This window comes from Stegostoma tigrinum, chromosome 44 (genome assembly GCF_030684315.1).
Source record: "Stegostoma tigrinum isolate sSteTig4 chromosome 44, sSteTig4.hap1, whole genome shotgun sequence".
NCBI classification, from domain to species: Eukaryota; Metazoa; Chordata; class Chondrichthyes; order Orectolobiformes; family Stegostomatidae; genus Stegostoma; species Stegostoma tigrinum.
In genome coordinates this window covers 6,780,036-6,793,007 of record NC_081397.1, presented here as the reverse complement: position 1 = coordinate 6,793,007, position 12,972 = coordinate 6,780,036, and the positions used below count along the sequence as shown (strand labels likewise).

Sequence of the window (12,972 nt, the reverse complement as noted above, 5' to 3'; positions counted from 1 at the left end):
AGACGCAAATAATATATGCCGAATTAATTCCAAAGAATACCTTTACAATTAAAAAGAAGCTAAAAATTTCTTTACATTGTCATGCTTGTCAGATTGCTATTAGTCAATGGAAATCGTGCAGAATAATTATTTATTCCCAGATGAAAAGGAAGCGTATACATTTCATTTTCACATCTTATCCAAGAGAGAAAAAAAACACCTTCATGAATGCATTGTCAAACAAGAAGACTCACAAAAAAAGTCATTTGGCCCATTGAATTTCCTCCATCATTCACTGAGATCATGGTTGATCTCATTACATTTATCACGACACAACATTTCCACCAAACCCTCCCTATAGCTAATACATTCCGATCCAAGTAACATCCTGGTAAATCTCTGTTTCTGTGCCATGCCTTGTCTTTCTAAATATTTTTTCAGTCATCTACAAATTTAGCCACAGCACATGCACCTCTTTCCTCCAAGTCATGAAAAAACAAGCACAAGAGCTGTGGTTCCTTCAGCGCGACCTCATTTCTTACTGACAAGCCAACCCTGGCATCTCTGTCTATTTGTATCGGAGATAATGGGAACTGCAGATGCTTCAGAATCCAAGATAACAAAGTGTGGAGCTGGATGAACACAGCAGGATGAAGACACAGAAGTAGAAGGGTCTCGGCACGAAACGTCAGCTTTTCGCTCCTGAGATGCTGCTTGGCCTGCTCTGCTCATCCAGCTCCACACTTTCTTATCTCTGTCCATTTGCCTGTTCTTTCTATCGGACATGAATCATTGGCTATTTCGTTCCCAACACTTATCCCCTAACAACCACCTCTCTGTGATACCCAGAGTGATGTATCTGTCAATTTCAATCTGCACCACAAACTCATTCACTTTGTTTCATACACTCCCTGCAATTCAATACAAGATCTTCAGTCTGGCATTTACAGCCACCCTTCTTATCTGCTGCAGCTGAAGTGACACTCCTGACCATTTCCATACTTTTTGTCCTATTACTTGCTCTGGCAACTTTGCTGAGCACTTACCAGCTTCTAACTCTTTCCACAATTTTCCATGCAACTGAGCTCACCCGCTCCACACTTTTTATTTTAACACCCTACCCCAAGACCGAGCCCTGTATTTTGCCAGGATACTTGTCCCAAAATGATTCTCATCGAGCCTATAACACCAAGAATGACTCCCTCCTTCCCTGTACTGATGCCAATGTCCCATGAATTCAAACACATTTCTGCCAGGCCACCATTTAAACAATGCATTTGCATCTATAATTATGCTCACACCGTGCCAAATTGCTCAGATAATAATCCAGAGATTATTACCATTCTGGTTCTGCTTTCTCATTCAGCACCTCGGTGCTCATAATCCCTCAGCAGAACCGCTTTCCTCTTTCTTCCATATCAATTGTACCTGTGTGTACCACAATAGCTGGATTTCTACTCCTCCCACTTCAAGTTCCTTTGTAGCCGAGATGGAATATCCTGAACCTGGGCACCAGGCAGGCAACACGACTTTTGAGACTCTCGATCCTCGTCACAACGAACAGTTTTCATTCCCCAAACTACACTACCTCTGATTATAACTGCATTTCACTTTTTATCCCCTCCTGAATGTCCCCGCTGTACCACAGTGCTATCGTCAGTTTACTCATCTTCCCTATACCCTGCACTCTCATCCACACACGAAGAAAGAATCTCAAAGCTGTTAGATAAGATCAAAGGCCAAGGTTCCTTCTGCACTACATTCTGGATCCTTCCACCTGCCCTGTTCTTTGTCACAGTCTCACGTCTCTGGCCACTGACCGAGTTTCAGCTAGTTAATCTAAGGTGTGTGACTGCCTCCTGAAGCAGAGCAATCCCTGCTAACTCTGCCCCACACGATTTGTTGATTGGTCAAAACTGAGATTCCAGTTCATCAACCCTGAGCTGGAGTATGGGGTCTGACCACTCCGCCTTCATGTAGGTATAAATCATCATCTGGCCTGGCATCTCCATTTCAATTACTTCGATCTTAATTTGATTTGAAAACATTCTGGTCTTTTAGTTTGTAGCCTGTAAATATTTCTCCGGTTTACTTTCAATCTGAAAGCTACCGATAATCGATTCTTAAACCAGTAGCGATCACCAACGAATGAGCCTGATTCACCCTCCGGGTCCCTGATTCTGGCTTCAATTTACTCTGTCTCAAAAAAAAAATGCTTACAAACTATCAGGCAAAAAAAGCAAGCAAATGGCACCTCTTACACTCTGCACTGACTTACCGCATTGCCACCAAGTTCCCCAAAATATATATTCACTTGGTGCATTTCACTCGAGATGTGATCTCTCCTTCCAGAACGTGCAAAGCATACTGATCCAAAGCAATATACTACCTTCAAAACCTCAGCTCTCAGCTTATTACTTTTGAGTATATTCTCAAATGCTTTCTCCAAGTCCAAACACAACACATTTACTGGTTTTCCTCTATTAATTCTCCTTCCAAAACTTCCTCCAAAAACCCAAACAAATTAGCCAGACACAATTTCTCTTTCAGCAGGCTGTGGTGATTCTGTTTGATTAGATTCTGATTTTCCAAATGTCCTGCTACTATTTTCTTCACAGTTGATTGCCACCTATTTCCAACAATAGATGTTAGGCTGGTTCGGTTGTAGTTATCTGCTTTTTGCCTCTCTCCTTTTTAAATAGGGATATCACATCGGCATTTTTCCAGCCCTCAGATGCTTCTCTCGAATCTAAAGCTTTTTGGGAAATTACAATCAATGCATACACCGACTCTGAAGCTCATTGTTTAGAATCCTAGAAAGTAAACCATCACGGCAAAGAGTCTAATCTGCTTTCACTCCATTAGATTGTCTACTGCTACTTCTCTCATGGTAGTGATGGTGTGGTAGTGATGTGTTTAATTCCTCCCTGTATTCTTTCGTAATAAGGGGATCCTTGAAGTATCTTCCACTGGAAAGACTACCCTTCTCTCATTGTCGTTGTTCCTTGATTTAAAAATTAACCTGGCCATCTCAGCCGAGCATATAATTAATGGCATTACCTCTAAAACCTTCTCTGCTAAAGTGTTCAATAGATTGCTACAACCTGAAACATGTAATTCTCCCCCTAAATTAATAGGCAACCAATTTGAAAATGTGGCCTCTGGTCGCAAAATCTTTGACAAATAGGAGTAATCTCTACGGATATACACTATCAAGTCTCTTAAGAATCTTAAATGTTGAAAAAATAAGATTTTTTAAAATCTTATAAACGCCAATGAATGTCGTCCCAGCCTGCCCAACATTCTTACGCATGGCAATTCCTTCTGCCATTTCCGAAATCAACCCAGTCAACATGAGGTGTACGGCCTCCGCAGCATTCACTCTGTGGCCGTACATGACTTTAAGTTACCATCCTGCTGCTACTTCTCGACTTCTATTTGCGATGCAGTCCTCTGTCCATCCTAACATACTACTCTTGAACACATGGGCTCTTTTCTTTTGAGACACCTTATGAGCTGTACCTTATCAAATGCTTTGTTGAAATCTCAATGGACTACATCAACTGGTGGTCCTTCATCAGTAATGTTTGTTTCCTTCTCAAAGCACTGTAGCAAGTTTGTCAAGTATTATTTCCCCTTTATAAAAGGATGTTAACTCTGTAGGATGTCATAGCACACTCAGTACCCAGTTATTTCATCTTTCATTGCCGGCATGAACATCTACCCAGGTTGACCTAAATTGGCAATAATTGCTTGCTATTTTATCGAAGTATTTTTCTCATCATGGTGTTATGTTCACAATCTTTCAATCCTCTGAGAATTTCCCCCATTCTAAGGATTTTTGCGACATTATCATCAGTGCATCCCTAGTATCTGTAGCTGCATTGTTCAACATGAGAGGATACAACTCATCATACCCCTTGGATATTTTCTCTACTGATTGGAGTCATGTTTGGAATTCTATGCAGTGACATTCATTTTTAACAGTTTGCGAAATACTACCAGGAACAGAAATTGTGATCCAGCTGCAACTAAGCGATAGCTTTCAGCACAGAAGAAAGTATTTGAATTCATTATGACCCGAATCACTCCTGAAAAGGGCAATACAATTTGTCTCAGTCCATAATGTTCTTTCTCGAACATCCTGAGATGTATTATCTGTATTTCTTCAAATTTACCACAGATTCTGTTTCAATCACCCTTTCAGCAACACGCATGACAACATTTCGGCATTCTTAGTCCCCCTGTAGCCTCCGTTGCACGTGTGCATTGTTAGACGATTATTTGTTTGTGTGCCTGCTTTTTTGCTCAAATGGTTAAAGGTAAGTTGGTGTTCTTTTGTCATCAGAGCTATTGCCTCCTCATTCTCATCTTCCTTGTTTTATCCCTCTGCTGGAATATTTAATTTGTTGACATATCTGAAATATGTTGTTGAATGGATTGGGTTTTGTAACATGGCATTCCCCATAGACCATCTACCGATACTGTTGCTTGTTCTGACAGTTATTATCTTGCAGAGTGGAAAATGCAGTTTGAAAGCAATGGAACATTATTGATGAACAAGTTGATGCATAAATTGCTGCGATCTTCCAAACTACAAACTCACCCTCAATTCTTTCTCGGTCAGAGCATTATGCCGGCGCAAATGAATCGTGTTCTCAATGGGACTTCCAAAACCATGGAATTGAATTTGCATGTTGATTTCTTCTTCCCGCTTCAGAAATGCAATGTCGTATCGTGATGAAGCTTCCAAGGCAATGATTGTGTCCTTCAATGAAGGGAAAAGTGACTTTTAGATTCATGGAAATATTTCAGTACTTCCACAAACATGAAATACAAACATTCTCCCTGCATGCTGACCCAACTCCGCAAGGCTAGGGCATGACCCAGTCTCATTTTATCGTATCTTTCCGATTTTACATGCCACGGGATAATCATTCAGGTGTAACAGAAATGTTGATCATGGAAATTTATCACCGTTTTAATAAATAATGGCAAATTTTCAACATCTTGCAAGTGTATGAAGGCTCAATCTCATGACACCTTGCCTGCTGCACAAAGACATTCTTACACTGCTTTGAGTGTTAGGGCTCAAACAAAACACAATCATTACACAAATGCATCAACACGCTACTTTCAATAGGATCTGGCGCAGGCTTGGAGGGCCGAAGCGCCTGTTCCTGTGCTGTAATTTTCTTTGTTCTTTGACCAGATAAAAAGGAAAAGGGAGGTGTATAACAGTCATCAAGGGAACAAGAGTCCCTGTGGACGCACTAACGTCAACCAGGCCAACATCCCCAGCACTGAGGCACTGACCATCCTCGATCAGCTACAATGGGCTGGACACTTCATCTGTATGACTGACACGAGACTCCCCGCATGTTCTCATCCCAGCTTCAAAACAGCAGGCGAGACCCAGATGTGCAGAGGTAGCACTCGGTGATAAACTCAAGTCCTCAATGGCGAAGTGCGACATTCCTGCAGACACCTGGGAATCGCCGGTCTCAGACGGCCTAAAGCCTGAAGAGCACCTGGGAAGGCATCAAACACTTTGCGGCTTGCCTTTGGAAGCAGCGGAAGCCATGCAGCCACACCAACACCTCCCTCACCCCATCCCACGACTGCCTTCTGCCCCGAGTGCAACAGAGCCAACGGCAGCTGCATCGGTCTGTGCAGCCGGCGATCAATTCAGCCTGAGAGTGGGAGAGTGTCATCCATATCTGCGAGAAACCACCATGATGATGATGATGTATAGTGTGCAGGGGCATCTCGTCACAGCAAATCAGAGAACAAATACAGGGCAACAGAACACCGGTGACCAAGATTAGGATGAGGGAGAATCTCAAAATCTTCTGCAAGTGTCTCAGAGGGAAAGAGAAAACCCAGGGAAAACCAGGTCTCATTAGGGATGAAGAGGCAAATGAACGGTTTGAACTGGAGGGCAATGTCAGGTGTTAAACGAGAATTTCACATCAGCTTTTACATGTGAGAAGGAGCACACAATTCTCGGACAGAATTAACAGAGACTGGGGAGATGTTCGGTGTTTTGGTGAATTTAAAATTGGACAAATCCCAGGTTTGGATGAGGTGTATGCCACGATGCCCAGGGAGATGAGAGAAAAAATTCCACTCGCCCTCATACAGAGCTTTCAAAAGTACCAAAGGACTGGAGAACAGGTAACATAGTTCCACTTATCAAAATGCGTGACAAACATAAAGCAGAGTATTACAGACCGGTGAGTATCACATCAGTAGATAGGAAAATATTGGAGAAAATTCTGAACGGCAGACGTAATTTCCATTTCAAGAAGTGGGGTCTGATCAGCGACCGTCAGCATAGTTTTGTCAGAGGGAGGTCACGCCTCACAAACTTAGATGATTCTTTCAAAGAGGTGACAGAGTGTGCAGATGGGAGTTGATGTAGTGAAAATAGATTTCAGCAAAGACTTGGACAGGGTCCCAAATGGGAGCGTGGCAAAGAAGGTAAAGCTCGGGGGGTCCAGGAAAATACAGCAAGTCGAATCCAAAGTTACAGATTGGTCAAATGGGCAGGTCAACGGTAGATGGAATGTTAACCCTGATCAATAAGGCAATTTGGACAAACTAACAAGGCAAGGAATCATTCAAAGAAATGCCAGGACACTAGGAAGATCAGAGGAATGGTGTGATCTTGGGGTGCTTGTCCACAGATTCCTGAACATGGAATGGCAGCTTAAAGGGACAGTTCAGAAAGCATATGGCTCAAGAGCTGTGCAGGACTTCTGTTAGGCCCCAGCTGAAGTGCTCAGTGCAGTTCTGGTCTCTCCATTATAGAAAGGAGGTGTTTGCATTTGAGCATGTGTGGAGGACATTCATCAGGATGTTCTGAGGGGGTGAAGCATTTTAACTCTTGGGAGAGTATGGATACGTTTGCGTTAGCAATAACTGCTAATGCTGGAGTCTGAGATCACACAGTGTGGAGCTGGAGAAACACTGCAGGCCAGGCAGCATCACTGTTGCCGATCTCTGATTAAAGGTCTAGGCCTGAAACATCAGCTTTTGTGCTCCCGAGATGCTGCTTGGCCTGCTGTGTCCAGCCAGCTCCACACTGTTCTCTTGGATTCTCCAGCATCTGCAGTTCCCATTGTATCTAGCATCACTGTTTTATCTGGATAAGGTTGGCTTGTTTTCTTTCGAGTAGAGAAGGTTGAAGGAGGTCCTGAAAAAATTGTTTAGATTAATATGGGTGTAGGCGAGGTAAAAAGAAGGTCCATAATGGGGTCGGTCGGGGGGCGGTGGTGGTAGAGGAAGAGATACATACATTTAAGCTAAAAGCTCAAGGACAATGCCAAAAGGAAAAGTGATGCACAGGCAAAGTGCATGTAAGAATTTAACCAAGGATTAACACCATTGAAGAACTGGAATTTGTGCCAATGCACCAAACGTGCAGATGAAAATGCAGTGTCCAGTTTGATTGCAAACTGCAACAACCACCAGTTAGTAACATGATCCATGGAAATATCTGAATGCCTGTTGTTGTGATCTCAAGCATTTACCTGCGTCGAGTGAAATCCACCACCATAGTTCTGTTACATCGTTAGCCACCTCGCAATCGGTGTTGCATAGTCAATATCATTCCTTGACAATGCTTGAAGCAAGGCATAAGCAGTGGTTTCCACAGTCATCGCAGAAGCCTGTGCTGCTTCAATTGGATACGGCTTCTCGTCCTCCAACAATGGAGGCTTTCCAGTTACCGACATCAGAATCTGTCATTTGACAATGGGATTAGCTGAGAATAAAGTTTACATCATATAGATTTTTGTTTGCATTTCACCAACATAACAATGGTTTTCTGGTCAAGATCCACCATTGTCTCACCACTGATGTCTATAACATGCTCCATACTTCCCGCTCAGTGATGGGTCCTTTTGTTTGGGAAAAATAGGCACCTTCGAATGCAAATGAATCAAGATGAGCTTGAGTTTCTCATCAGGCTACATGGCAGTTATTACAAGATGTTACGAACAAAAGGTGAAGAGGCAGATCAAACCATTCAGAGCATCAGTCTGGATGATCTTCTTGCCCTCATCTTGAGGAGGCATCACAGATCTTAACTTACTCGCAATTCAAGTTATTTCACGCAATGACAAGACTGAATGTTCGGGATACTGCAAATGCCATGGCACCTGGCAGCATCCCACAAACTGTATTGGAACAATGTGCCCCAAGGTCAGCACACCAACAGTAAATGTTTTCCAGTACATTTTTAAACACTTGCGACACTCACATTTCAGAGAAAGATGACCTATCATGTAATAGTCAGACAAATTGTGCTGACCAATTATGGCCTCAATGTATTCTCAATCATCAGCAAAGTAATGCAACATCTGGATGACAGTGCTGTCAAACAGTTGCACACTAAGGCTCAGTTTACTTTTCGTCAGGCTCACACTTCTCATAACCTCATTCAGGATTTACCACAAATATGATCAGAGATCCTGAGCTTGAAAAGGAAGGAAAGTGCAATCTGTCATTTCCACCCTGGCAACTTCTGATTGAATGTGGTGTGAAGCAGACGAATAGAAAATTGAGTCAGTGGCATTCACTGGATACCTGCACTGGTTGAAGTCATGTCTTCATTTGAACCAAAGTGGAGACATGAATGTTCATTGAATATTGTCCAGGTGTCCAGCAGAATTCATGACTTTTCCAACAGTGAAATCAATGATGAGAAAATACAGTGAGACTTGCACAACGATCAGGCTTGGCCTGATAAACGATAAGTAACATTTGCACCACACAAGTGCTAAGCAGCAATCAGCTCCAACAAGAGAGAATATGACCACATCACAAAATTCCATGTCCTTACCTGAACATCATCCTTACATTTTTGTTTTAAATGTACAAGTGCTATCCAAGCCACGCAAGGCTATGCGCCAGGTGTTGGAAATGAGGTTAGAAAAATTCACTGCTTCTCTTTGACTGTCACAGAATCCGTGAGCTTAAGAATTTAATTAAGTCTATCCAAGAGAGTTTCTTGACACAGTATATGGATAGAAGATGGGCCATGCTGGACTTTGTCCTGGTCAGGTAACTGGTGAGAAGGGTGGGAAAGCATTTTGGAAATAGTGATCACAACTCCTTCAATTTTAAGATTGCTATGAAGAAGGATAAGTCAGGACCTTGGGGGAGAGTAAATTATATCAATTTTAGGTAGGAGCTGGGGAGTGTTAATTGGGGGGAGCTGTCACATTTGCCATATGGGAATTGTTTAAAGGCCTGCTTACGAGTTTAGGATCAGGAAGGAGGAAGGACAAGGATGGCGAGGTAAAGACCCTTGGATAATTGGGGAGGTTGTGAAGTTAGTCAAAAGGGACAAAAACAGAAATATGTCAGGTTTAGGAGACTAAAATCGAACAGGGCCGACATTAGAAAAAGCAGAAAAAGAAAGGGCGATGAAATGACCTTGGCAAGGAGGGTTGAAGGAAATCCCAAGGCATTCTGTGCATACATCAAAAACAAGGGGATAAATAGTGAGAAAGTAGGATCATTCAGGATAAAGGAGGGAACTTGTGTTTGGAAGCAGAGGATGTGGGCAAGATCCGAAATGAGTACTGTGCATCACTATTCACTCAGGCGAAGGGTGTGGAGGATAGTGGGATTTGTGTGGAGCATGCGAATATGATAACAGCATTTTGAGATCAAGAAAGAGCATTAAGGTGGATAAGTCCTCAGGACCCAATGGTATCTACTCAAGGATTTTGAGCGAGGTGAGAGAGGAGATTGTCGGGGCATTCAGCAATATCTTTGTATCCTTGGTCACCACTGGAGATGTACTGAGGACGAGCAAGTTGCTAAATGTTCTTCTTCTGTTCAAGAAGGTAAATCGGGTCAATCCAGGAAACTATAGACTAGAGAGTCTCTCATCGTTCATTGGGAAGCTATTGGACAGAATTCTTAGGGATTGTATTTATCTGTATTTGGAACAGCACGGCCCAATTAGGGACAGTCAGCATGGCTTTGTGCAGGGCAGGTCATGTCTTACTAAATTGATTGAATTTTTTGAGGAGGTAACTAATGTGATCATTGAAGATAGAGTGGTGGATATTGTTGACATGGATGTTAGCAAGGCTTAAAACAAGGCGCTTCACCGTAGGATCATCCAGAAGATTAAGATCCATGGGGTCCGTGGTCACTTAGCTGCTTGGATTCACAACTGGCTTGCCCAGAGAAGGCAGAGGGTGGTGGTGGAAACGTGCTTTTTAAGCTGCAGATCCAGGACTATTGTGTTCTGCAGGGATCTGTACTGGGACCTCTGCTGTTGTGGTATATATATAAAATGACTGAGGTGACAAGATAGATGGATGGGTTAGTAAGTTTTTAGACGATAGAATGATTGGTAGAGTGGTAGTTAGGGTAGAAAGTCATAAAAGGATACAGAAGGATACAGATCCATTGCAGAAATGGCAAGTGAATTTTAATCCATTAAGTGTGAAGTGCTCCACTTTGGGAAATTAAATGTTAAGGAAAAATATACAGTTAATGGCAGGACCCTGAGCAGCATTTGTGGACACAGGGATCTTGGGATTCAGTTCATAGCTCCCCGAAAGGGGCCACACAAGTTGATAGAGTGGCAAAGAAGACGCATGGCATGCTTGCCTTTATTAGTTCGGGAATCGAGCACAAGAATCAGGATGTCATGTTCCAGCTTTAGAACACTTTGGTTCGGCCTTAAGTATTGCACTCTTAAGAATTGTATCCAATTCTGGTCGTCATGTTACAGGAAGGACGTGGAGGTTTTGAATACGGTGCAAAAGAGGTTGCCTGGATTTGAGGGCTTGAGCTAGAAAGGAGAGGCTGCAAAGACTCAGGCTGTTTTCTCTGCAGTGGCAGAGGTTGAGGGAAGACTTGATAGAGGTTTACAAATTTATGACATGCATAGACAGATTCTGACTGTAACCCTTCTCCCAGATTTGAAATGTCTAAAACTGGGGGCATGTATTTTAGGTGAGAGGGGGAAAGTTCAAAGGAGATGTCAGAGACAATTCTTATATACAGAGAGTGGTAGGAGTCTGAAAAGCACTGCCGGGGTGGCTGTGGAAGCAGATACAATAGGGCCGTTTAAGACACTTTTATATACGTACATGAATATACAAGGAATGTAGGGATATGAATCAAGGACATTCAGAAGGCTTTAGCTAAATTTGGCATCATGTTTGGCACAACATTGCATGCCAAAGGGCCTGTTCCTCTGCTGAAGTGTTCTTGGATCTATGTGAATCAATGTGACTGGAACCGTAGATCAGAGACAATAGATTCTACAGCAAGTAGACTTCTCAACATCTGTCCACTGCCGATAAACTCCAAATCCGGGTGCCAATGAAATACTCTTCACTCAGCTGAACGAGTGCGACTCAGACAACACTATCGATAAACAACAGCAATGCAGTCAAATCATCCCATTGATTGATCCCCCTTCTTACGTAAGGATATAGGAAAACAAGTCAGCCATTCAACCCTTCAAACACTTTCTACCATCCAATGAGGTTATAACTTAATTGTGGCCTACCTCCATAATGCCTTTGGTCCATATCCCTCAATACTGTTTTTCCTTTCGGTCGAACTGAAAATTTACAATTAACAATGGATCGAGAATGAACTGTTGTTTGAGATGGGGAGTTACAATGAGACAATGCACCAATTCATCAAACTCCTTCCACAGTACCTGATAATTGTGTGAACCCTACCACCCAAAAATATTTAAAGAGCAGCTCCAGAATCTGCATGTTCCCTGTCAAAATCAGCAGAATCCTGATCTGGAACTGTATGACTGTTCCTTCATTTCCACTGAGTAAAAGCAATTCATCTCCTGTCCTCAGTAGTTCATTAATATATTCATACCACGTGCATTGCAGCTATTCAACAGGCCGATTCTCCACAACCTTCTCAACAGCAATTCTGGATGGATAGCAAATGCAGCCCAAGAAAGCAACATCAATGACATGCTCGTGAATTTTAAAAATTATAATGACAATATTTGCGGATTATAACAAATCTCCGACTTCATGACGTCTCAAATCCATTCTCACCCTCTCCCCACTGCTTGGATGTGCATTCATGATTGTGATTTACAAAGAACAGCAACTAATTTGAAACAATTCACTTGCAAAAATAGAACAGAAATCTAGTTTTGTGCAAAACCGATGCAAAACAGATCGTAGCGGATAGCGAAGGGGACTGTTGGAGAATGCAGAATATGGACAGATTGGAGAGTTAGGTGGAGAAATGGCAGATGGAGTTCAATCCGGGCAAATGCGAGGTGATGCATTTTGGAAGATCCAATTCAAGAGCGAACTGTACGGGAAATGGAAAAGCCCTGGGGAAAATTGATGCACAGAGTGATCTGGGTGTTCAGGTCCATTGCACCCAGACGGTGGCAACGCAGGTCAATAGAGTGGTCAAGAAGGCATACGGCACGCTTTCATTCATCAGACGGGGTATCAAGTATAAGAGTTGGCATGTCATGTTGCAGTTTTATCGGACTTTGATTCACATTTGGAATACGGCGTACAGTTCTGGTCGCCACATTACCAATAGGACGTGAATACTTTGGAGATGGTGCAGAGGAGGTTCACCAGGATGTTACCTGGTATGGAGGGCACTAGCTATGAACAGAGGTTGAGTAGATTGGGATTATTTACATGAGAAACACGGAGGTTGAAGGGGGGGACCTGATTGATGTCGACAAAATCATGAGAGGTATAGGCAGGGTGGATAGCAAGAAGCTTTCTATCTCAGAGTGGGGGGATTACTAGACGTCACAATTTCAAGGTGAGAGGGGAAAAGTTTAAGGTATATGAGTGGAAAGTTCTTTATGCAGAGAGTCGTGGGTGCCTGAAACGCGTTGTCAACGCAGGCGTTCGAGGCGGGCACAATAGCGTCATTTAAATGTACCTAGACAGAAACATGAATGGGCAGGGAGCAAAGGGAACAGATCCTTGGAAAACAGGCGAC

At 42.8% G+C, this 12,972-nt stretch overlaps 1 protein-coding gene and 1 long non-coding RNA gene across 6 annotated transcripts in view; both read right to left on the bottom strand.

Annotated features, from left to right (window-relative positions):
* The window catches only part of LOC132206952 (uncharacterized), a 259,139-nt gene that overhangs the window by 94,301 nt on the left and 151,866 nt on the right, over positions 1–12,972 (bottom strand). The window lies entirely within an intron of this gene.
* Positions 1–12,972, bottom strand: part of LOC132206956 (uncharacterized) — a 120,486-nt gene that overhangs the window by 50,701 nt on the left and 56,813 nt on the right. Inside the window, exons 1-2 of one of the 3 annotated variants that reach the window (XR_009443246.1) lie at positions 7,515–7,619; positions 4,586–4,747 (exon numbers count right to left, since the gene is read on the bottom strand). This is a non-coding gene — a long non-coding RNA (uncharacterized LOC132206956). Of the gene's footprint in view, positions 1–4,585; positions 4,748–7,514; positions 7,620–12,972 lie in introns of those variants that run through there. The other 2 variants (XR_009443244.1, XR_009443245.1) reach the window with 2 other exon arrangements.